The 25,870-nt window shown below is 41.0% G+C and overlaps 1 protein-coding gene and 1 long non-coding RNA gene across 3 annotated transcripts in view; both read right to left on the bottom strand.

Moving 5' to 3' along the window:
• The window catches only part of kirrel1b (kirre like nephrin family adhesion molecule 1b), a 96,177-nt gene that overhangs the window by 65,535 nt on the left and 4,772 nt on the right, over positions 1 to 25,870 (bottom strand). The window lies entirely within an intron of this gene.
• Positions 4,384 to 25,185, bottom strand: LOC119498578. Its single transcript, XR_005209136.1, has 3 exons — positions 23,816 to 25,185; positions 18,813 to 18,821; positions 4,384 to 4,394 (listed from the first exon to the last, which is right to left on the bottom strand). It is a non-coding gene; the product is annotated as an uncharacterized LOC119498578 (long non-coding RNA).

Below are 25,870 nucleotides of genomic sequence, written 5' to 3'. Positions count from 1 at the left end.
GACAAAACACACACAAAATCAACTGTTGGCATCCTCTGGGGAGACAACATCCTTTACTGTGCTATGGTGCCTTTCAGTATACATTTTGAAACATTGTTCATGTGTACTGCCTTGTGCTTAGTAACCACATTATCTACAGATTTCAGATTCTTTTTTTTACTTTTCTGCCTGGAGGTAGATTTAAGATCATTTAATCTGTTTAACTATGATATCGGCCATAACTTTTTTTAAATTCTCCACACTGTAAATTATATTCTGCATATGCAACACTTTACTGAAACAATGTGATGCACATATTGAGTGAAATATCCAATCCCAAAATGCAGTGTTTTTATGGTTGAACTGTTACTGTCAGATACAAATATTCCCGCTGCCTTGTCCATCATTTATTGACATTTCCGCAAAATCTAAGCTGATATATTTGATGTCCTTGAAAACTTTGGTATCTCCAGTAGAATTTGAAACAGTTATGGGTCTATATAAGTTTGTAAATATGCATCCACTTGTGAATCCAACAAGACAACAGCCTAAATTTTAAAAACGAAGCTGGCGAAACAAACTATTAGAACTAATGAATGTTCTGAAACTACAGTCGAGCATGATGATACAGGAGATAAAGCGTTATTGTAAGTGGACAGCTACATTACATACAGTAGGGAGAAGTCCATGTGTCAAGTCACGTAATACAACATGAGAAAATATTAAACCACTTCAAAAACCATTTTCATCTTTGGGTGAAACAAACACCTCCCTCTCAGACTCGACCAGATATCTCTGAATGCAAATAATCTGTTACAACCAGGATCACCGTGCATCCATGGCATTCGTTCAAGGCTTGCCCAAGTCTCATACTGACTCATCTTGGCCTGAATCCTACTAGGAAATTGTTACGGGCTACAGCAATGAAAAAAAAAATAACATTCACTTTCTCTTTTCCTCCTGAGCAGGAACAGCTATAGTATCAGTGCAGCTACAGTACGAGGCAATGAAATGCTGAAAAACTAAATTTTGATTCAAGGTTAGAATATCAGCTGACGCAGGTGAATTTATCGGAGAGTAAAATGTTTTCAGTTTGAAGGAGTGTAACAGAAATCTACGAATGGGCTCTTGTAAGAAACAGTTATTTACTTAATAGAGAAGCAACTGTAGTGCAATCACCACATTACCTCAAACTGAGGGCCATTGATTTGGGAGAAAGTCATTTATTTTAAATGTTTCATGCATGACCTACTGTATTGAGTCACTTTGTCAAACAAAGATCATTTTGTGCAATAAAAATGATTTGATTTTAGCGGATTTCTTTTTTTGCAATCGAACTCTTCATTTATTCTCGAGGTGCAGTTCCTTTTAGGGATGTACTGATCAGTGGCTATGCTGGCCTTTTTAAGTGGACTGCATGTATATAGCAAATACAGTTTTCGGCTCCAATAAGATAACTTGTCTTAAGCTACCGCTGATATTGCGCACAATGAGAAGTTAAAATTAAAAGTGTTAAAATTTACTTTTACAATTAGCTAACACAGGGCTGCCCAAAGTGGGGCCCGCGGGCCAAGGTTGGCTCACCATAAGGTTCAATTGGGCCCGTCAGATATTTCTAGCTAAAAAACATTAAGAATTCATTTAATAAGATTATAATATAAATCACTTTTTAGGTGCAATGTCCTTTAAATATGTAGGATCCCTAATTATTACAGTTTTTCTCGATTGTTTACACACATTTTCTGAAAGCATGCCTCATACTCTCAGAACTCTACACACAAATCAAAAAACACACACACAATGGGCAAAACCCCTCAATTCTCCTGCAAAATGAAACTTTACATTCAAAACAATGTTATTTCTTCTCAAAATGGTATTTTGTTTTCAAATGACACACAAACCATCATATGAATAGACATTTATAAGAACCAGTTGAACACTGATGTGCTCAATGTAAAACACTATGATGAATGGAAAACACTTCTTCTCCTTTCATCATAATGACTTAGGCCTTTTTTTTGTTCAGTGTTACACTTACTACAGACAGTACATACATAAGTGTGTTGTAAAATATTTTAGAATATTGTTTTTATACTCAGAACACACAAATACACGGTAACAAATATATTTTATTTTCCCCACAAAAACAATGTACACAGTGTACATCCCAACCAACACAAAGTTGCACATACAGTGGTCTACATACAAAACAACAGAAGAATTTACTGTATACAGTTACAGTAAAAAAAACGGGAAAAAAAAACTATGCTGCATCCTCTCTTCTGTTTCGGTCTGGCCACAGCACCTCATCCACATCACAAGCAATGTTTGCCCTTTTATGCTAAAGCTCTGATTGCTAATTGTAACACTGTGTGACAGGTGTTTGCCCATGTGATGAGTCAGTGTGCATAGTAGGGCAATTGACTTTAGAATTTTGAATGACAGTGTGTTCCTTGTGAAAACGAGATTTTCTTCATGAAAATTGTGCCAAATGCAGAGAATTGTGTGTAGTGTTTTGAAAAAAGTGTGTTTTAGAACTGCAATTTGAGTGTAAAGCAGGAATTGTGCTTGTAGTTTAGCAGAATTGGTTCAGGGGGTTGGTGCATGAGTTACATGTTGTGGTCATTGTGTGTCAAGTACCAGTATTTGTGTGTAAACAATTGAGAAAAACTGTAATTGAATTTGAATGACACTTTGCGCTTGAAGTCAGTTTGGCGCAAGTGAGGTAAGAAAAAAATGGAGAGGCAAAGACAGTGGCACACGGACAAAAGGCATTTCAATTAGGGTACTTGGGATCCTAGTACCCTTTTACATCTTACCAATACAACACAATAGGTATTTGCTTTTGGCATGTGGCCCAGCATTAAGTTTCCATTTTGGCCCTCCAAAGGGAAAAGGTTGGGGCACCCCTGAGCTAACGTTTCTACCTACCAGATTTTTTTTTAACATTTTCTGCTCTTGTGGGAGGTTTTTTTGAAACCTCGCATGGTTGAATAACATTTTATTGTATGTTTAATAAAGAAAGGAGAACAGATCAGGAATTACCTTCTGACTTTACATCTTTTTAGCAATGAATTTTTAGCAACTTAGAGGAGCCAGGTGGTTTAAAAAAGATGTAGAAGCATGTAATTAAAATGAGGGAAGCCTTTTCCGTGTGGACACACAGAGGACAGTGAATGCAGCATCAGCTCTTATCTTTGATTATCACAGCAGCTCAGTGCTGTTTGGAAGGTCTGCATCTGTTCACAACAGCAGTAATCCTGTTACTGTACATGTATTAGACAAAAGTGGTGATGGCGTATCTGTTGTTTTGAGGCTGATCTACTAGTAGTGACGCAAATATATCATTAACCTTCTAAACTATAGGAATAAAGGCCTAAAAAGCATGTTGGTGTATGAAACTCCCCATACTGTCACTTATAATCAGAACAGCATCTGTTATCTTACATTTATTTTAGTTATTTTTATTTATTTTAGTTATTAGTTCCACAAATAGACTGTATGTAAAGATGGGCAACATGACAGCTCCCCAAAAGTGAAGCCAAAACATCTGGATCGCCCCCTGGTGGCTGGCTGCTGTATAGGTCATAAAGCCTGCCTTCTCCATGTTGGGACATGGACAAAACTAAAAAGTCAAAGCACACGTCATATACATTTTTCCCAGAGAAGGTTTCTGTCATTTTAGGTAGTTCTTTCCACGCTGATGATGGATGTTCAAGTGTTAATTTTTTCTGGTTTTAATTAGGTAGTTGATGCTATAAAAAGCGAGTGTGACATCGTGATTTACAGCTGGGATTGACAGCTGTTCTGAGTGAAGTAGTCGCGGAGCCGGAGGCGGAGGCGGAGGAGATGTAACTTTAACTTTCCATAACCATAATAGAACTTGTGTCAATTTGATCATACATGTAGATATAGAGATATTATGGTTAGTTGTTGTGTCTTTCTAGCTAACGTAGCTGCTCAGTGGCTCAGGCTAGCAAGCTGTGGCCATGCTCGGCTCCTGATTGGCTCGGTCGGGTGTGTGGGCGGGACCTTGATACTGCGGCTCCAGCCCTCCAATCACTGCTGCGCAGAGTCTGGCTCAAAATGACGCCAAAATCTCAAGATGGCTTCACGTTTGTACAGTGGGAGGAAGTGGAGACGTGTGGTACATCTATACTTACAGTCTATGGTTCCACACAGAGAGGTTAAGACTTTACATTTTGGGAAAAAGAGCACTGGTATCGGATACTCGGCATCGGTCAATATCCTGTATTTGGGTTTCAGAATCGGTATTGGAGAAGAAAGAGTTGGATCATGCATCCCTAGTTCCTTTCCACCTTGTACTTATCATTATCATGTCTAATGATGGGATGTAGGAATATGTAAACATGATTTCCAAAGTACTCTCTTCAAGATGGTGCTAACACAATTAGCTTCTAGTTTGAGGCAGATTTCCGTTCCTTTCTAGCATCATTACATCATGCAGCCACGTGAAAGACGGGTTTGTTCTCCTGAATCGTTTCTAGAATAAAACCAACCAGGCATGTCTGAAATGATGTACTTGATTTTCTAAAGATTTAATAAACTCAAAGGTTATGCAATTTTTTTCTCAATTCAGAAGGGTTAGGGACAAGAGAAAATACCAAGAAAAAAATAATCATGCACAGTCATTTTGTCTCTCTGGCCTTCCTCAGACAGTATTTTCTACAGTGAAATGAGCAAAACAGGAAAGATGAATAAGCTGATGTCTTGAATTCAGGCTATTTTTGCTTGCGACAGAGATATTTCACTAGTTTCATGCATGGAAGTAAAATTTGGCTTATTACGTTTCCTATATTTTTGGAGATTACAGTGTAATGTAGAGCTTTTTTTTTGTTTACCACTGATACAACTTTTTCTCTCATATTGATTATTTGTATTCATGAAATTAAAGGCTCAAAGTTTATTAAATCAAAGTATCTAAAAATTTTACTTTTGGTACATTTTAAAACAGTACAAATCATGTGTGAAATTAAACTTAAATTACAACCTGAAAGTATCCAAATGTTCTTTAAAATTATTTAAATAAAACAACAACATTATGACCTGAGTACTGGGCATATTTACGAAACAAAGGGTAAAGACTAATGACTAAAAAAAGTTAAAGGCTAATTTTAAGAGTTAAATGTATATGTAGCAGGTGTAGTGAGGAACTTAAAACTTGTTGCACGATTTGAAAGTAATAAAGAAAGTTTAAATTTCAAATTAATTTTGATTATCATATGTTTTTGGTAACGGTAAAGGTACACAGTCCTGATCTTATACTTTATAAAGAGGTATCACGGTCACACAGACGTATTAATTATGACACATCCTAGGCCTGACATCCGTGTATAATTTTCCAAATGACAACAAATCCCATGAAAATACCAACAATGTGTTGAGCCTGTCGCACTCAGCACTTAAAGCTGCAGTGGGTAGAAATGGTGCATACTGTATATGATTAAAAAAAGTTATTTTTATAAAACGGTCAGTATATCTTGACAGTAGTGCATGAGACAGGTAATCTGAAAAAAATAATTTGCCTCTGGTGTCCTCCAGTGCTCCTAATGGCATCTGCAAAATTTCACAGATTGGAGGAAAACAACCAATCAGAGCCGAGCTGGAGACTTGTCGTCTCTGAGCAGCTGTCAATCACTCGCAAACTCAGACCAAACGGTCAAACTAGGCAGTGCTGATCAAATATGAATCTTTATTCTGTTACTGTAATGTCTATTTCATCATCTTGTAGTGTACTGTTTAGCTGTAAAATGAGAAAGTTTGTGACCCGGCAGTCATGTTGAGATCAGTTGAGGAAATACCAAGCACCGCCCACCTGCCGGAGCAAACTTCCTCATTTTACAGCGAAGAGTTTGCGAATGATTGACAGCTGCCTCCGTTGAATGAACAGCCAATAGGAACGTTCTCTCTCTGAAATGACCTGTGATTGGCTAAAGTCTCCTGTCATGAGCTAAATGTTTTAAAACCTGAAAACAGAGCCATGAGGAGGTGCAGAAGTCTAGTTTTCTCTCAGAACACTTGAATTACAATATGCTAAAAGGTTATTATGGAATTTTTGCCCAAAAACATTCTGCCTACTGCTACTTTAAGTCTATATTCATTCTTACCGAAGACGTACATTTTTAAAAATGAATCACCAATATATACAGTATTTTTAACTTTTTAAAAAGGCTGTCTTTTATTGAAACAGCTGGGTACTGTAGTCTTTAACAAACGTTACTCAAACATGAATAAATAGTGAATTTGTTTTGGGACTATTTTCAGCTGTGGATCAATACGCATTTGGTGCTCTAGTGGGTATTTCCGTGAGGGAAAGAGGACAGTGTATAGGATCAATTCAAAATAGCCCACATTCAGCGTAATAAAGGAGTATGTCACATAATGGTGATGCTCACTGATGTGTTTTTAATAGTTTTTTTTGGAGCAACAGTGGAGGTCTAAAAGGCCCACAGGAAGGCTTTGGCTTAACAGGCAATACTCAGACAGATTTCTCAACAATTATAAACACAGAACATCACCAGTCTTATCTTCTCAGATCAGAATGTGAAACACTCATGTCAATTTAGTATCCTTTAAGCGAGAGAGTTGTAAAGCCCTGCAATTTCAAGATCAGCAAAGGGCGGGCGTAATGTGAGGCTCCGCCTTGACGACTAAAGAACAAACATGGAGGCCGTCAGAATGTTAAGTGCTTCCTTGTCTAACATTAACTCCATTTTCAAAGGTCAGGACCACAGTTGAGGCGGTGATGAATTGAGCACTTCATTCCTTCGCTTATAAACCCCCCTTTCTATCTCTATCTGTCTTTATGTATGGTGGTCTAATGGTGGTCTAGTCCTCCACCACCAACCCCCCCTCTACCTCTCCTCCTCCGTTTCCTGTATTTCTCTCTCATTTCTGTCGTTTCCTTTCCCTCCCCTCCCCTCCCCTCTCTCTGTGGTTTTCTCTGGCCACTTAATGGAATGCATGGCATTTCCTCCTTCACTCCCTCCCCCCTTATGTTCTTCTTTCTCTTTCTCTTCTCCTCCTCCTCCTCCTCTCTCTCCATCCTCTCTCCAGCCCCCGCCTTCCGTAATGAAATGTAAACTTTGACATTTGTCAACTTAGTCCTCCCATCAACAATTTGCAGCGTTCGAGGGCGTAGGATTTGCTGTAGCGTGGCATCTCCGGGCTAAAGCGTCACTCACGGCGAGCCCTGACCCCTCGCCCCGTTCTCTCCCTCTTTAGTTTATTTGATCTTTCCTTCATTCTTCCGTGTTTCCGTTGGTTCCTCCATCATGTTTCTCCTCTTTCATGCATTCTTTGTGCTCGTTCTTTCTTTCCTTTACTTTTGTTGTACTTTGTCTCTTTCATTCCCCCCTCTGTGTCGCTTGATAATCTCCTTTTCTTTCCTCCACCACTCTCTCCTTCTGTCTCCCCTTTAATTCAATTCTCTGCTGACTGATAATCTGGTTTTTCTTTTTTCTTTTTTTTTCTTCATCTTCCACTGAGCACCCTCATTCTCTTTCACTCTCTCTTTCATTCCCCAAGTTCATTGATAAGGTCTTTTGCCCTTTTCCTCCCCCCCTCATGTTTCATATTCCAGTCCTCACAGCTTGAATCAATAGCAGTTTCGCAGCTAATTCCACAGCTCTACATCAATACCCAACGGCTCCAGTCTCCTCCATCACCCCCCTGCCTGCCTACTATGAATATTCAAATGCGTATTATAATAAAGTGGTTTTTCTAAATGCATTAGCACGCAGACGGGAGGGGGGGGGGCTCAATCCAAAATGAAATTTTCACCATTTTGAGGGAAGAGACAAACATATTTGCAACATGAATCACAGAAACAAAGAAGAAGAAGATGTTTCATAGGGGATGATCGGTTAGTTTGGCTTCATTTGGATTCTCTTTATTTTACTGACTGATGCATTTGAGATGATTTCATGTTTTTTTCAACATGATGATCTAGTTTTTTTTTAGGCAAAGCAAGGCCGGAGCGTACCACTGAGAGCTTAATGAAGTGGTTTTCTACATGCAATAGCAGGCAGAAGAAGCAGGTTTCATCTCAATGTGAGATTCTGAAAAACTGGCACGCACTTACAAAGTGATTGACAGTATATAATTTAAACAAATGATGTCGGTTTTAAAGAAAAGCTTTCAGCTGGTCCTGTTTGTCTGAACAAAAATAATCATATAGGTTTTTGATAGTGAGGGGATTTTGAATGATAGTCCTCAGGTGATGCTTTCTTCCCAAAATGTCCGTATTTTGGATTAAAGCTGGTGAAAGGACAGACCAGGGCCAGCATGTACCACCAGAGCCAAAGACATGGCTCTCTTTCTTTTCCCCCCTCTTCTTTTTTCTGTCCTCACACATTTTCTCTCCCTCCTTCTATCCCTCTATTCATCCCTTGCTCTCCCCAGCAAATCCAAAAGTTGTGTCGCCATAGCAACAGCTGCCGTCTGCGAAAATTACCTAAATCCCTCCCTTTTTCTTTTTTTTTTTCTTTTTTTCTAGCTGTGAGTTCCCAGTGACATTCAATGGATACTGTTTTGATGTAGGAACAAACAATCGAGTCATGGGGGTGAAAAAGGAAGAAAAAAAAGACGGGAGAGAGAGAGGTTGATGTTCGGGGGAACAACAGAGCAGAGCAGCAGAGCAGAAAGAGGAGAGGAGAGGAGGGATTAGAGGTGGAAAAGCCTGGTGGCCAGACAGGCGGCCAGTCAGCCGGAGAGAAAAAAACGAGTGGGACAGAAAGCAAACACAGACAGGGACAACGGACACAGCAGAACAACCAGACAGACAATCATGCAGATACATAAAACACAAAACAAACAAACAAAGAGTAAACAAAGAAAGGCAAGCCAAGGGCGCACAAACAGCCAGCGGCAGACAGACAAACAGAGAGACAGACAGACAAGACTGACCCAGTGAGACAGGTGAGCAGGCAGAGAGGAGACAGACATGTGTCGCCATGGTAACACTGAAACCAGTGAGTAAAGGAGAGAGGGAGAAAGAGAGGTGGTGGTGGTGGTGGTGTTGGGGGGGGGGGTTAAGCGGGAGAGATATAGAAAGCATGCCGTCCCCATGGTAACACAAACGGAGGGATCCTGAGAGAGGAGAAGCGAGGCAGACACACACACACAACACAACACAAAAGGCACATTAAGAAAGTGGGAAACCTCGTTCTTCACATCCCAGCATCCCTCCCTCCATCTCCCGTCTCCGTGCGGCGGCTCCAGCCTGATTTGCATCACCGTGTTTACGTTGTATGATGCATCTGAGAAGCCTGAGCCCGCTTCTATGTGGCCAATTAGTGCCTCCACCACGCCATTTATGATTCTCAGACTTTGCCAGCGAGCAGCAGTTTTCATCTCCGTGAGGAAGAAGGCATGTAGTTGTGGAAAAACCCTGACGGATGGTGTAAATTATTACAGCTTGCAGCATTATTCTTGGTTGGATGGCGTACAAGGCAATCTGTTGTCTTATCATGTGTGTGAGACAAGGCCGGTTTCCAGAATCATGGCTGAGCCAATTCGGCAAAGACAATCACATTCAATTGAGATAAAGCCTCAGTGGAAATCATGTAGCTGGGAAACTTCCCCAGAACGCTTATCAGACGCTAGTAATTACTCTTCAGCAAACACGCCAGCAGATTTGCAACTATTGTACCACTTAATCAGAGCATTGTGAAAGCAAAAAGGCTTGTGGCAGAATGTGACGAAATGAGTCAAGTTGCTTGACCTGAATGTGCTGCTGACTACAGCGACTGTCATTGCCAGGAAAAAAAGTCACCAAACACAGCCTGCGGATTTACACTGAGAGCTAGTAGTGGCAGCATGGTCTCAATGAGCCCACTGTCATTGAACACAACAGAGCACACCATGGGAAACGGCACAGAGAGCTAGCAGCTAATGGGTAGCCAGCTACTCCTGTTGGCGCCTGCTGCTTTCAAAGCTCATCAAGAGCTGCCACAGCTGAGCTCGGATGGAAATATAACTTTGTGGAGCATTAAAATGCGTTTTGGACATTACGATTACAAGTTAAACGGTCGCATAAGTAGTTTTGCTCTTTGTTTTATTTACAAATTAATGCATCCTTACAAGCTCCATCAGTATTCACGTAGCTTGCGTGCTCTTCAGAACACAGATTGTTACCGCAGGTATCATTGAAAATTCCCCCTTTCCCAGACGTATTTACCATTGTGTTGGGTCATTAATGCATGCTCAACTCATAATTACTATATTTCCAACAGCACTTTAAGGCGGCATAATTGCAGTGTGCAGCAGATGGCTGTTGGCTAACTGGCTTGCAGTTACGCCTAATGGCTATTTGCTATCGGTGTAAAACAGGCTAATGGTTCGCTGGCCAGCAGCTATAGCTTAAAATAGACAGCTGTCCTGTGTGGGCTCAGCCAGATTTGAAATGACTATGTGCTCCTCATTATCTGCTGTGGTGAATTCACCACACAATGATTGTCCATAAAAGCAAAAGAAGAAAGTGATAAACATGTTTCGCTGTCGGATGTCTGAGTGCACTGAGGCTACATTCAAAAAGGTTAATTAATGCAGAAAAACCGGACCATGGTTATGACTGATTATAATGGACGTTGCTCTTGGAAAATAATTATCCTTGTGAAGTTGAGTATAACAAATGTAAATCGTTAATGATTGTATGGCGTAACTGCTGTTCAAAGCCAGACTGTGTGTGGATGTTTATAAGGCAGCAAACTCCACAAAAAGACATTCATGTTTTTGTCTGCATTTTTATCTTCCAACTCAAGGGGGAAAAGAGGGGGAGACGGAGAATGTATATTCCTTTTCAAACAAAGAGACTAATTACAAGGGATTAAGTAATTGCATGGGGAATAGTCAGGAAATCTTTCTCAAAACCTTTTGTTCTAAACCCCATTAATTTCACCCTGCTCCATCTAGTGTATAGCGGCTTTACTTTATGCGAGCTGTTTCAAAGGACAAATCTACAAGATATTTTCTGTGCTGTTAAGAACACAGCAGCTCATGAAGGCAGAGGCGCTGTGCGAGAGTCTCTGATTCAATTGAGGCTGAAAAATCGTGCGCACGAACTCAGAGGAAGCAACTTACAGAGGAACTTTACAGAGAAAGCATTTTATGTTGGAAAAACTTTGATGAAAGTACGCTACCTTTTTAATCATTTAAAACAAAATCATTGTTAGGCTGCTGGTGTGCTTTGTAAAAAAGTATGTATAAAAACTTTAAGAAGAGTGAGTCAGTATGACTTGTTTATAACAGTTTTTCCATTTCACTTGTGTGAAGGTCTAGAAACAAATGAGATGATGATGATGAGGAGTACTAGCAATAGCTAGCCCATGTATACTAGTTGATTATCTACATTCGAGGAGGATAAGTGACTAAATTAGGTCAACGTATTCTCATGCAATGGTTTGTATGATATCTTACGAAAAAGTTATTCCTCCTTTTTCGTTCGTTCTCCTACGAATGTCCAGCAACAAGTGTCAATTTCCACTCGTTACATGCATACAGTCTTTTTAAAATACATTTTCGTCTTCACAGGAAACAACTTCCTTAGGATTAGGCAAGAAAGTTATTTCGTTAGTTATGGTACATGTCCATGCTTCCCATTCGTTGTCTATGTAAGCAGCCTTGCAATGCATTCTGGTAGCGTGGTGGCGCGATTTGAGAGATGGACCGTCACGTCGCCCACTCCTCATTTGCATAAAGTTGAGTTCTCGGCTACTTTATGCAAATCAGGGGCATCTGACGCGACTCGCCACTTCTGGAAACTCCCAAGAAACTTTTAAACTAACCGTTGTCGATCTAAAATAAAGACATATTCAGCAACTGCATGGCTCATTTCTCACATAACATTTTTTTAGAAACACATTTCGGTATTTTCATAATATGAGAGAAGAAAGTTTCCAAATGAGCCGCCATGTTGGTTCCGGTTTGAAAGCTGGGGCATCAGCCCACGAGGGAAAGTATTCGTCCAATCAGGTGCCTTGTGCTGGGAAGTTGCTGCGTCTTGTTGACATTACCATTATAGGCTAAGGAAAAGATCGACCTGTTTATGATTAGCCAACAAAACTACTTAGTTAGGTTTAGGAAAAGATTGCAATTTGGCTTAAAATAACTCTGGAAGTGGTGTTATTTACGTATGTAACGTGACAAATAAATCAACATTGACTTCTGGTTTCATGCGGGACACGAACACCAGTCTCCTGGGCGGAACTCCGGTATTTTTTGACGCACACGTCCACCCCGACCTCCTCCGAATGTGGCGTTCGCTGCTATCTATATTTCCTGGTTCACGATCACGTGAATTACACACAAATTGATTTTAGTGGGATATATAAGAATTTAAATGCATTAAACTTTTCATAGGTATAGCTACGAACAGTGTATGAGACCAGCCTGATTAGGTATATTTAAAATTCCAATATGCATATAAAATTGCATGACTGGTGCTGATAAACACAGCAAAAGCAAAGAAAAGTCACAAGCTATTTGTAAAGTTTTACATTTGAAATTGCCCCATTGAAGTTGACGTCCACTAACATATTTTGGTTCCGAAAGGTTCGTTTTAATCTCCTAGATCTGTTAGTAGGGCTATAAAGCAATGCTCTTAATTTGCTGGTCAATGGAGTGAGTAAGTGATTCAGGATTCAGGAACACAGCGAGCTGCTTTTGTATTCACTGAGGCCAGTTAAAGTGCTTCAAGCACACAGAGCTGAAGAAGAACTGGAGGAAGTTGCTGAGGAGAATGACCTTTAACCTTTCTGTTCACAATATCATCACTGCAACTCTCACCAGGAGAAGCAGATAGAACATGAATGCACAGATTAACATAAGTACACGATGTATGCTTTGCAGTATGAGTGTGTATTGACTATAACGTACTGTCAAAGAGTACAGAAGCAAAGAGGTGTTGTCCTAAAATTGTAAAATTAACTAACAGCCGATTCCAGAGTTATTTTCCTCGGTATAATGACCGTACATCAGACCCACAGGACTGCACAGCCCTGCATGCTCATATGACCTATCCGGTTCTGCCAGCTTCCTGCTAGCTGTATGCAGCTGTAATAATGGATATATTGGCTGTAATTCATCACTTTTATTATCTTATAATACACCCATGGGCTGTATGCTGTAAGCCCGTACCCCGGTGGACATATTGACGTCGGCCAGTAGCTAGTAGTGCTAGTAGCATGACATAAACACATTTAATGCAGTTGTAGGCTATTTACTAACACGCAGGGCAAAAGCACAGAACACAACCTCTTATACATCCATGGTCTGTGGTCTATTGGACATAGATTTTGGAGATCCTTGACATGAGAAAGTTTGAAATTGCTCTCAAAATCTGTGCTGGATTTTTCTAACTTCCATTTACAGTATGTCCATCGCTCACTTTATGCTCCTCTGGGAAGCAGCCGGGAACAAAAGTTTAATAAATAAACAAATAAGTGAATAGTTATAATAGTATGCATATTTATAATATTTTCAATGTTCAACACAGGCCATTTTGGAATAGAATAGAAATCATTTTGTTCTACCTTTGTACGGCAATTTGTAGGCGGACGTTTAACTGGCGTCCGGTAGTCACTTTCAGTCCAAATTGGCGGATTCACTTCTTAGCAATATACGTTCTTTGTGACCATTCAAGCATGCTATTGAATAAGAGCCAGAAGAAGAAGAAGTAAAGACAAACTAACAAAAGCACAATGTCTTTCAATCATCAGCAGCATATGACGCACATCACAACACCTGCATCTATTTTGGGGTTTCTTTTATGTAAGCCCACACACCTGTGGCATAAACACTAACATCACCATGGATTGATTCGTGTCACCATTTCAACATACGTCGGTACTATTTTCCGGCACTGATACACATCAACGGTCCAGAAAACCAGCAATTTGATCATGTTTACTCCCAGTAGCCCCCGCTGACTACTGTCTGTATGGCATATCTTGTGTGTGCTACAGACATCATATGATACTATACTACGTGTCATGGTCGGTTTATGTTTCCCTTAAGGGGACTTCTATGTCTAAACTAATCTTCATCATGAAATGTTCCCTAAACTAAAGAATAAATATCCATGCTCAAACCAGAATAACTTGGTCTGTTTCTATACTATCAGTGCATAGGATGACGAATTCGGGCCCTCTTCTCCCCCAACATGACCCGTGTCGACTCTTATTTTAGATCACCATGTAGCTCTGGTACTTTCGGGGAAACAGATCGAGGCCTCTGTGGTCGGAGCTGTCTGAACTCAGGGACTCCCAATCAATCCTCTCCCTCTCTCTCTGTCTCCTGTCTGTGTTTCTCATTGCTCACTCGTCCTCTCCACACAGTGATGGAGGTCAGGTGTGGTCAAGAGCTGAGAATGGACAATCAGGCTGCAGCCGTACCCACTATTATCACTGCAGCTCATATCTCTCTCTCTCTCTCTCTCTCTCCCTCTCTGTCTGTCTGCGGGCTCTATAGAGTACAGCCATATTACCTGCTCGCTCCGTCTTTATCTCCCATTTACACTGCTGAGCAGTACAGCAATGTGATAACTTTTTTACTAACATGCATTGTAAGGGATTACAATTACATGATATAAAATAATCCCGGTAATACTCGACTACACGTTGATATTATGAAGGGTTGGCCTGTGTGCTGTCCTACCAGGAGATGAATGGCATTTTATCAGGTTTGTGTCCTTGCCTTTAAAACCAAAACCTGCAAACTGGTAAACCTTCATTCAAGAATCGCCTGGTTTTCTTCACCGTGGCTAAAATAGCTTTTGATGGTCAGTAAATACCTGCAAACTGTAGGCCGACTGCTCATTAAACCACAATATCTTGTTTTCTATGACTGCATGTGTTAAGTATATAAGATGTTACAGCTTCAAAGAAGGAAGAGACACAGATTCCTTCATTATTTTCGCCCACTGTAAATCCCGGTTTCAAAGTTTTCTTTTAATGATATCGTCAATATAGAAACACACACACTATTGGATTATTTAGATATGATATAAGTTCATGTTATTACCATCAGTTTTTATTATTCTTTGAAAAATTTCCAGCGGTTTGGTATGGGAGATGGCTCAGGGCTGTCAAAGTTAATACAATAATATAGTGTTAACACAAATTAATTTGAACGGCACACATTTTTTAACGTATTAATGCAATTTGTGAATTTTGATTAACCTCTTAAAATGTTCTGATGTTGTAGTGGGCTCAGTTTTAAGTTTATGAAACTAAAAAAAAACTAAGGAATCCATTAGTAGCAACCATGTCACACTAGCTTGTCACGAAGGAGGTTAAATAACGTCCTAAACTTACGCTAAATATTGGCGAGGAAAAACTGGCATGGCCATTTTCCAAAGGGGTCCCTTGACCTCTGACCTCCAGATATGTGAATGAAAATGGGTTCTATGGGTACCCACGAGTCTCCCTTTTACAGACATGCCCACTTTATGATAATCACATGCAGTTTGGGGCAAGTCATAGTCAAGTCAGCACACTGACACACTGACAGCTGTTGTTGCCTGTTGGGCTGCAGTTTGCCATGTTATGATTTGAGCATATTTTTTATGCTAAATGCAGTACCTGTGAGGGTTTCTGGACAATATCTGTCATTGTTTTGTGTTGTTAATGGATTTCCAATAATAGATATAAATATATATTTGTTTGTTGATAAGATTATTAAACACTTCACAATTCCCTTTAAGGTACATTTTGAACAAATAAAAAATGTGTGAACAATTTCTGATTAATTATGGACAATTACGCGATTAATCGCGATTACATATTTTAATTGATTGACAGCCCAACTTTAAATACTATGATTCGTCTTTGCGTTTGGGAACAAAATACCACGGCAAAGTTGTAGCCTGGCTCCAGACATCTTTGTTGTCTGTTTCTCCATTTGTTAAGCGTTTCAAATAGGCAGTGTTGTGCCCATTTCTGCCTATTGCAGAAACAATCGACCAATCAGAGATTTGTAGAGGAGATTAGGAATCAGTCCTTCATAGGTGGCTGGCTACATAGCTGAAACCACAAAAACTAGCTGCACAAAAAGGTGCACAAAAATGTCAGCAACCATCGCTGAGATGGACACAGCTGCACAGCTAGATATAAGTCAACTTACAGAACTCTTAAATTGACATATTGCTCCGATCTTTGTGAAAAACGTAAATTTAACTGCTCCTTTCAGCCTTTGGCAATTTACTTTTTATTAAAGAGCCACATGTTTTCTCATCTTTTGTAATGACTATATGCAACCAGGACAGTTTTATGCCCATCCAAGTCCTGGATGTGCTCCAACAGTCACCTCACATGCATAAAATAAACAGCACTTTTACGATCTGAACCCTGGACGTGCGAAACATCTCCTCCCATTTCTAACTAATGTAATCACTTTTTCATTGAGTAACGAGTAATTAATTCAATCTTTTAATTAACTTGCCCAACAACACTGCCCGGTTACACTTCGTTGCAGTGCTGTAAATTCACTCTTCCTTTGCTTATCTTGCCTTTTACATTTTCTTCCTATATGTTTCTTTTAAAGTTTCTCCAAGTCCTTTTTCTCCCTCTTCCTCCGTTGCTATGGTAACTCTCTCTCTCTTTCTCTCCCTCTGTCTCTCTGGTGCACCCCCACTTTCCCCTCTCTCTCTCTCTCCCTCTCTCTCTCCAGCGGCTGGTTGGATGGTTGCTATAGAAACAGACTTATTTAAAAGAAGAGCTAAGAAATTATCTTTTTCTCCCGCTCTCCCCAACACGCTCGCTTTTGCAACCTCGCTTCCTCTCTCTTTCACTTGCTCCATCTCGTTTGCCCTCCCCCTCTTCCTCCCCGCCTCTCTCTCTCTCTCTCTCTTTCTCTCGCTTTGCCTCAATCACAAGCAAGCAGGCCTACTCTTTTATTTTCCTCTGGCCCTCGCCGTACATTGTGGATTAGCACACACACACAAACACACAAACCTACAATCTCTCTCTTTCTTCGTCTCTCTTAGCTGAGACGAGAGAGACACCCCCCAAAATGGACTCTCTCTCACTGCTGCACACACACACAAGCAACACAGTGCCTTTCTTGAAGAACATACAAAATAGACACACACCATGACAACTCTCTCTCTCTCTCTCTCTCTCTCTCTCTCTCTCTCTCTAACCTTAAACAAAAACCCCATCCTAAAATGTAATGGTTTACCTTTTGAGAACTTGATTTTTGTCCCCTAATTGGACTCAAGTCCTCATAGTGTGACTGTATTTACAGTATGTCCTCACAATAGGGCTGTCAACCAATGGATTCTTTAGGTTTTTCTAGTTTCATATGATGCCAGTATCTTCACTCTAGCTTTAAAGCTGAGCCCGCTATAGCGTTGAAAATCACAAGTTGCGTTAATGCATTGAAGAAATTAGTGGCATTAAAACGAATTTGCGTTAACACGTATATTATCGCGTTAACTTTGACAGCCCTACTTCACAACATCGAATTCAATAGGCCTTTTTCATGGAAGACATTTTGACTTATCACAGTAGGAAAGGCACAGGTAATAATATAATTAAAGATGGCTGAATAACATTTAGCTGCTTCAGTTTCAAGGTCCTGTTATGGAGTGCTGCAGGAATGAGTGCCAAAACCCAGAAATGAGTTAGCATTTCAGCACTTCCGGTTCCCTCGTCTGGAAGTCAATGGGTTTTTTGAATGGGTTTTTAGTTAGATGCCTGAAATAAGGTCTGTGGTTAACACAAGCTGAAGAGATTTTAATGTTTTGTTCCACGACATAAAATACGTCAGTAAATATCCCACACGTGAATTTTGGAACCTTGATGTGTCTTAAAAAAGGCGGTTGCAATCAAATGGCTAAATGAGACTACTAAACGTCATCACGCCGACTCGTCCGCCTTTACAGTCTCGTTGCGTATACTCACGCTCATGGACCGTGGTGTAGTTCATATATAGCCTAACGTTAGCTTTTTATTTCTGGCGATTGCATTCACACTTCAAAATTCATAAAGTAGTGTTCACTTGTGGAGATTATCTTGCTGAACAAAACCTGTACGTAGGAGCCATTTATGTTTCTTGTTGGCATATCATATTATTTTGACGAGATGTTATTTGTATTATTATTTTGGACACCTGGTGGCGCTCATTAGATGCACAGAGTTGTATATATATAGGGTCACAGGTGTCAGGAAGAGGAAGGCACAGGATTAGGGAAAGCACACAGTTCTCACCGGACAGCCGTACAGACGTCAGGCACAGATCAACACGCTACAGAAAAGGAAACCCTGGTATGTTAATTCATCATCTTTGTTCAAACCGCTTCAATAAACAACCAACTAAACTGCAAATAACAACTGCTCTGTTGTATTGGGTCTGCGTAAGATCATTCCTATACCTTACCTGTGTATAATGGCAACTGGAAAAAGGAATATTGGAATGATGAAAAATTACTATTACAGTGTAAGTATCATAAACATGTGTTAGCCACAGAATTTATTTTCTGCAATAATCCAAAACCCAATGGAAAAATCCCATTGTTTTTTTTGTTGAGGTAACCAGGGTGATGCTAACTTCCTGGTTGGCCTACAAAAATACATCATCCCTGCAACACTCTATTACGCATGCTGGCTCACTGTCACACTGTCATGGTTTACTGGGACACCTGAACAGAGCAGAACCATTGTTATTGTTATTATTTGCACCTGTGCTTTTCCTACTATGACAAGTCCAAATATCTGCTGTGGAAATGTCCTGTTACCAACAACCAGAGCACACACACACACTGCGAGGTGCAACTATGCCAAAAATGTGGAGTCACACTCAATGAAAAACACACTAATCTCCTTCCCAGAACAATGACAAATCTCACTCTGACATAATCTCCACCTGTGACGCCATAACTTAATTTACCGCCACAGGAGCGAGAGACGAGCAGCGTGACGTCACCGTCCCCCCTCACCGCCACCGCTGAGAGCTGAGAGCTTATCTCCCCTGCACCCGGGCATATCAGGCTCCACTGAGGGGAGATAGTGTCACCCCCACCCCCACCACCTCACCCAGCCCTGCTCTCGCCTTCTCCTCTCCTCGCCTCATCGAGCCTCGCCAAGCCGAGCGGAGCCCGGGGTGTTATCAGTTCCTGATAGTTATCGACTTACATTAAAACATAAGAGGGGAGAGAGGAGGAACAGGCAGATAGACAGACAGAAGGAGGATGGAAACACAAACAGAGTGGGTGGTGATGGATACCGGCTTTCATCATCTGTAATCATGTTGTCCATCTCCATCTTTAAACCGCTGCTGCTTCTTTTATCACCGTTTAAAATCCACCAAAGGGAAAGAAATAAAAGGGATGGAGGGATACATTGAGACTTCAAAAAAAGGAAAAGAAAAAACGTGGTCGTGGTGCCCACGCAATAAAATCATTTGGTTACACAAGTGCAGTTTCTGATAAGGGAAATAAGTTTGGAAAAGCCTCCGTGGGAAAGATTGGAAGGCGCTAAATGTTAAATTAAGTGAAAGTGGAGTCAGTGGATACTGGGTCTGTAGGGTGTATAAAATTAGGATTATGATCGTCACACATTGGATTTTTATAAGAGAAAGTATTAAATATTACAAACTTTTCCTTCAACAGTAGCTTTAGTTTGAGTAAGATATGCTTTAATAGAATTAGTAACTGCCTGGTTAGACAAGGATGAAAGAAGTGACTTGAAATATAATGATATGGTACTGTATATATAGTTTAATATACCCCTACCGGGTACCTAACTGTTTTGTCACCGCAGACCATTTTTAATTTGACAATGTTCTTGTGGACCAGCAAACTGAAATAAAGGTTAATCATCATATGTTTGGATATTATGAAGGGCTGTCAAAGTCAACGTGATAATAACGTGTTAACGCAAATTTGTTTTACCACTAATTTCTTTAACACATTAACAGATTTTTTAGGTTGTAGTGGGCTCAAATTTTAAAGCTAGAGTGAAGATGCTGGTATCATATGAAACTAGAAAAAACCTAAGGAATCCATTGGTACCAACCATGTCATACTCGTCACAACGGAGGCTAAATAATGCTCTAAAGTTACGCTAAATTTACAAAATAAAAAGGTTGTAGTGGGCTCAGCTTTAAGTTTATGAAGCTAGAAAACCTAAGGAATCCATTGGTACCCACCATGTCATATACTAGCTGGTCGTGAAGGAGGTTAAATAACGTCCCAAACTAAATTTTGGCTAGGAAAAACCAGCATGGCCATTTTCAAAGGGGTCCCTTGACCTCTGACCTCAAGATGTGTGAATGAAAATGGGTTCTATGGGTACCCACGAGTCTCCCCTTTACAGACATGCCCACTTTATGATAAGCATATTTTCCCACTCCCATGTTGATAAGGGTATTAAATACTTGACAAATCTCCCTTTAAGGTACATTTTGAACAGATAAAAATGTGCGATTAATTTGCGATTAATCTGAAGACAACGTGTTTTACTCATGTCAGCCAGCTACGTGCATCAGTAATTACAACACAGCCTGCAAATCGAGTAGCTAAGAGGTTGATGACGGACTGAAGACCTTGCATATACTGATGGTATACAGTAAGTTCAAAATCTGTATCCTATTGTTTTGGTTGTGACAGGCAGTGATGACGACATATTCAGCAATGACATACCACACCAGATTGAAGGCAATTACTTGGCACAAATGTTTTTTCAAGATTTATCATTATAATTCAGCTTTTTGGCCTAATCATATATCTTCATCGCCTAATACTGGCCTGCAGCATAGCGGTTGGGAGCCAAGTGGTATGAAGCATGGCATTGGCAACTGACAAATCTCATTTTTTAATTAATTTATTTTTTTATTGACTGTATTGGAGTCCCTAAATTGTTGACTTTTGGCCAAAAAATCCTATTTGACTATATAAAATAAAGAAAAGTAAACAAACTTTAATGATTTTAAAGCTGTAACTGCCAAGTGATGAAAAAAAACATCTAATCAACAGAGCCAGCCGCTACTAAAATGTTTGTAGTACATTTTAAAAGTTTGGTACCAATACAATACTTCAATACCTTAAATTAAAAAAATAGAAATGTGTTTTTCTACAAAATATGTTTTTTTCTAGAACAACACGTTAAAACATGTCTGCACACAAGCAGCCATACTCTACAAGAGCTTTTCTTGTATGACACAAAGTCTAAACATGGCAAGGTTTTGATTTAAATCAGGAACTAGTTGATCAATTAATAACTAAAAAAGATTACCAATCTGACCAGGTATTAATGCCAAATTTCTGTGACAGTTTTCAATACTCTTTCAATACACTTTTCACACTGATGATGTTGCAGTTACATGGTACGCCGACGACACTCGATTAAACATTTTAGTAAAAGCATTGAGTCCGATACACAGCCCTGATAATCAGTTGTCAAAATTGTATTTGTCATCTGTCATTTATCATCTGTCAGTCAAGTAATCACTTAATTGTTTGCATGCGTTGCATTACAGTGTTACCTAATGTATGGGATAAGTGCAAGTACACACACACACACACACACACAGATATCGAGCGGCATGCATAATCCAGGGCAAAGACAAAAGGGGAAACCTTGTGATAGCGATCTTGTAATGGATCAGATTGATTGAATTCACTGCGCCGGACAATTTCTCATTCTTAATCCTCAAGATGTCTCTGAATGGATTTTATGTGGGAGGCCCATTCAATTGTTCTCTCTCACCTCCACACATGAGACTCTCCGACAGCGAGCACAGGCAGACAAAGAATCAGAGAGAGAAAGCGGCAGAAACACAAACTACCTCCACACTCCACAGCTTATTTGATCTTGCAGCCCTTTTCTGTTGACATTTTTTCCTCATATAAAAGGGGAGGCACTTTTATGCTTTTGGTGCTTTTATGCTTGATGTCTGCATTTCTTTGAAAGCTTCTCCTTGGAGAGGGTGGCCAGTTTGGTTTTCTCACTTCCCCTTCCAAAAGAGCTAAGAAGGGTTACTTCGAGCCTTTTATCACTTTTATTGAATACTCATGCAGAGAAAGGAGACCCACTTTATTTATCCTCGGAGAGCTGAGGACTCTGTCGGAGGGGGGGCGGAGCTTTGTGCATTGCAGCGTGCTGCTTGGAACGGCGGTGAAATATGCTGGAAATGCCTGGAAAACTCCAGGCCCTGCTCTCCCAGGAGAGCCCCATCTATAATAGGCCTGGCTGGTTCCCTCTGCTCCCTCGCTGCAACCCTCTCCACACATAAATCTCTGCTCCCAGACCCTGCTCTCCTCCTCCTTCACTCCCGTTGGCTCCCACTCCTCCTCCTCTGCATTTCACTCCTGCCCTCAACCACGCTGCTGCATTAGTCCATTAGTGTTCCTTCCTCCATTTCAACTCCTCCTCAACTCTCCTTCACTCCTCTGCCCTCCTCCAAATTTCTCCCAAATTCTTTATTTTCCTGCTCCTCTTTTGCAAAGCATAAATCTCCTTCCCCTGCTCTCCTCTTCCTGTAACCTCCCTTCTTTTTTCTCCTCCAGCATCTCCTCCTCTGCCCTCTTTCTACCCAAATTTCTCTCCTCCCCTCATCCTTTTTCCTCCTCCATTCATGCTCCTTTTCCTCTTCCCCTCCAGTGTTGCCTCGATCCATCTCCCAACCTCCTCTGACCATCCATCTCCTCTTTGTTGCCCTCCTTTACTCCTCTACTATCTTCCTCCCACCCAAATTCCTCTCATCCCACATTCTCTTTTCTTCTCCTCTTCCCTCATCTACTCCTTTTCTTTCTCCTCACCTCATCTGTTACTTTTTTTTCCCAACCCCCTTTACACATAAATTTCTGCTCCCCAAGTCTCTCCTCCTCATTCATTCTCTCTCTTCTTTTTTCTCTTACTGCTCCTTCTGCCCTCCCTCAATTAATGTTTCCTCCGTTCGTCTCCACTCCCCCTCTCCGCTGCCTTCCTTTGCCCTCTTCCTACCCAAATTTCTCCCTTGTCCTTATCTTTTCTTCTCTTCCCTTTTCATGTACTCCTCTATTTCCCTGCTCCCTTGCTCCAACCTTTCCCTCCTCCTCTCTAGCTCCTCGTCTTCCTCTTCATTCCCCTCCTGCATTCCTCTGGCCTCAACTACATTTCTGAATCCCCTTCTTCTTCTTCTTCTTTCTTCTGCTCTTCTTCTATTCATGTTTCCTCCCTCCATCTCTGCTCCTCCTCTGAGCGTCCACACAAATCTGCCGCCATCCTTCGCTCCTCTGCTCTCTTCCTCCGATCATAATTTCTCCCTTGACCTCCTCTCCCCTTATCTTACTAGATTTCTCTCCCAACCTTTCCTCCTCTTCTGCTCCTCAGCCCTGCTGTCCTCCTCCTCCTCCTCCTTCACTCCTGTTGGCTCCCACTCCTCTGTCTCATCTCCACTCCTCCTCTGACCACATCCTTCACCCTTCTTCCCCTCCTCCTCATCATCTTCTCCCATTTCATCTACTCCTCTATTTCCCTGCTCCCTTGCTCCAACCTTTCCCTCCTCCTCTCTAGCTCCTCGTCTTTCTCTTCATTTCCTTCCTGCATTCCTCTGGCCTCCACTATATTCCTGAATCCAGTGCCACACAAATCTGCTGCCCTCCTTTGTTCCTCTCCTCTCTTCCTCCAACCCAAATTTCTCCCTTGACCTCCTCTCCTCTTACCTGCTCCTCTATATTCTTGTTCCCTCATTCCAACTCCACACATCAATCTCTGCTCCCCAACCCAGCTCTCCCTCCTTCTCTACTCCTGTTTCTCTCCCAACCTTTCCTCATCTCCTCCCCTATTTTTCTGCTCCTCGGCCCTGCTCTCCTCCTCCTCTCACTCCTCTGCACTTTTCCTCCTGCTTTCATCCTTCCTCCGTCTCCATCTCCACTCCTCCTCTGACCACATTTTCTCTGCCCCCTCCTCCTCCCACCTGAATTTCTCTCCTCTTTTAGCTCCTTCTCCTCCTCTTCATTTCTCTCCCATGCGTCCCTCTGGCTTCATCTACACTTCGGCATCACCCTTCTTTCTTCTTCTGCCCTCTTTCCATTGATGTTTCCTTTCTCTCGCTCCTTTCCTCTGCCCTCCTCCTCTCACCTGAATTCTCCTCTTGCCCTTCTTCCTTATTCTTATTATTCATCCAATCTGAATTTCTCTTCTGACCTCACCCTCTCTTCTTCTTCTTCTTCTTCTTCTCTCCCCTCATCTCTTCCTTTACTTTTTATCTATTCTAGTCCTCTGCATGTCTCCTCCTGCTCCTCTTCCTCCCAGTCCACTACTCCTCCTCCCTCATTCAGTCTGACATTTCAGCCAGATTGATGGGTGTCAGTCCTAATACCAGTCGACGCTCTCTGTTAGGATCTGCGTACTCTTCTGTCTTTCACTTCTCCACACACACCGACACACACATCAGTTTGTGCAGAGGAGGGAAGGGGGAATTTGCCGATGTCACTTTAGCAGATTACTAGATTATCGGGGCATCGTGGTGAATTAAGCGGCGGCTAATTGTGGCGGTTATTTTATTTATTTATTTTAATTGCTGTTCCTTGTCACCTCAGATTACGCCTCCCTCGCCATAAGGATATCAGATCTGTCAGGTACTGGAGGGCTTTGGGATGAGGCCCACACACACACACACTTAACTCCAGCGCCGTCGTGTTGTTTGAACCTCCGCTCTGCTCTTAAACAAGGCTTGTCATGCCATTTTTAATTATCTTCATTTGAGAGTACAGCGTTTTTTATTGAAGTGGATTTTTTTTCTCTCCACCCAATTAGAGCAACAGAGTCAGTCAACCTTTTATATCTGCTTTTATGGCACGATCAGTACAGTATGGCACTAATGGCCAAGGTTGGAGGGTTGATTCATCCTGAGGCCGCTCATGCAAGAAATGCTCATCAGTGGTGCTTCAGATGATAAAATCCACCAAGAAGAAGAGCAGTGGGTTCAGTTGCTTTGTGTTTTGAACAACAGTGGTAGAGCAAAATCTACATTTGGGGCCTTGATTCATATTTTTCTTCCTCTGTCCTTCATTTGTTGACCACGAAGTAATCCCATCACATCTGGTCTACAGATAAAACCTGTTTTTTATGCATTTCGAGGCAGGCCACCTTCAGGGGCCTTGTAAACCCCAAGTTCACTTTGTGTTTTGTTTGTGGTAATTTGATTTACTGCAAATTTTTTTTGAAAAAATGCCACTAAATGACCATGAAATTGGACAACACAGTCTCACAGCAGTTTGTGAAATAGTCACGAAATATAATCTATTTGATTTGTGTACATAGACACAAATTTCCATTTTTTTTCGTGACGCTCAGCTTTTCCTTTAATGACGTATTTTTTGTGCTTTTTCCTTCAAATGTCCAGCAACGCGTGACGCACGTGTCAATTTCCACTCTAGGATTTCAAAATAAAACTACTTAGTTAGGCTTAGGAATAGATCGACTTGGTTAGGCTTAAGCAACAAAACTACTTAGTTAGGTTTAGGAAAAGGTCGCGGTTTGGGTTAAAATAACTCCGGAAGTGTCGTACTTCCCAGTTCACAATAACGTGGATTACATTAGATGTGATTTTGTGCTGACCATCACGAATAAAATGTGAAATTCATGTCTATGTACATGAATCAATATATTAAATTTGGTGACAATTTCACAAACTGCTGTGCAACTCGGCTGAATTGGAACAGGTCCTGATTTTTGAGGTTCAGGCCAAAAACAGCTCTGCATTAAAGGGGACACATCATGCTCATTTTCAGGTTCATACTTGTATTTTGGATTTCTACTAGAACATGTTTACATGTACTACATACTGCTCACTACATACAATACTGAATATACCTGAATTCACCCTCTGAAACCACTTTGCAAAGGTAGTTCTTAAGCTGTGGGTGATATATTCTAGTGAGCCT

The sequence above is a fragment of the Sebastes umbrosus genome, chromosome 12 (genome assembly GCF_015220745.1).
Source record: "Sebastes umbrosus isolate fSebUmb1 chromosome 12, fSebUmb1.pri, whole genome shotgun sequence".
In the NCBI taxonomy this organism is placed as follows: Eukaryota; Metazoa; Chordata; class Actinopteri; order Perciformes; family Sebastidae; genus Sebastes; species Sebastes umbrosus.
This window is presented reverse-complemented; position numbering and strand designations above follow the sequence as displayed.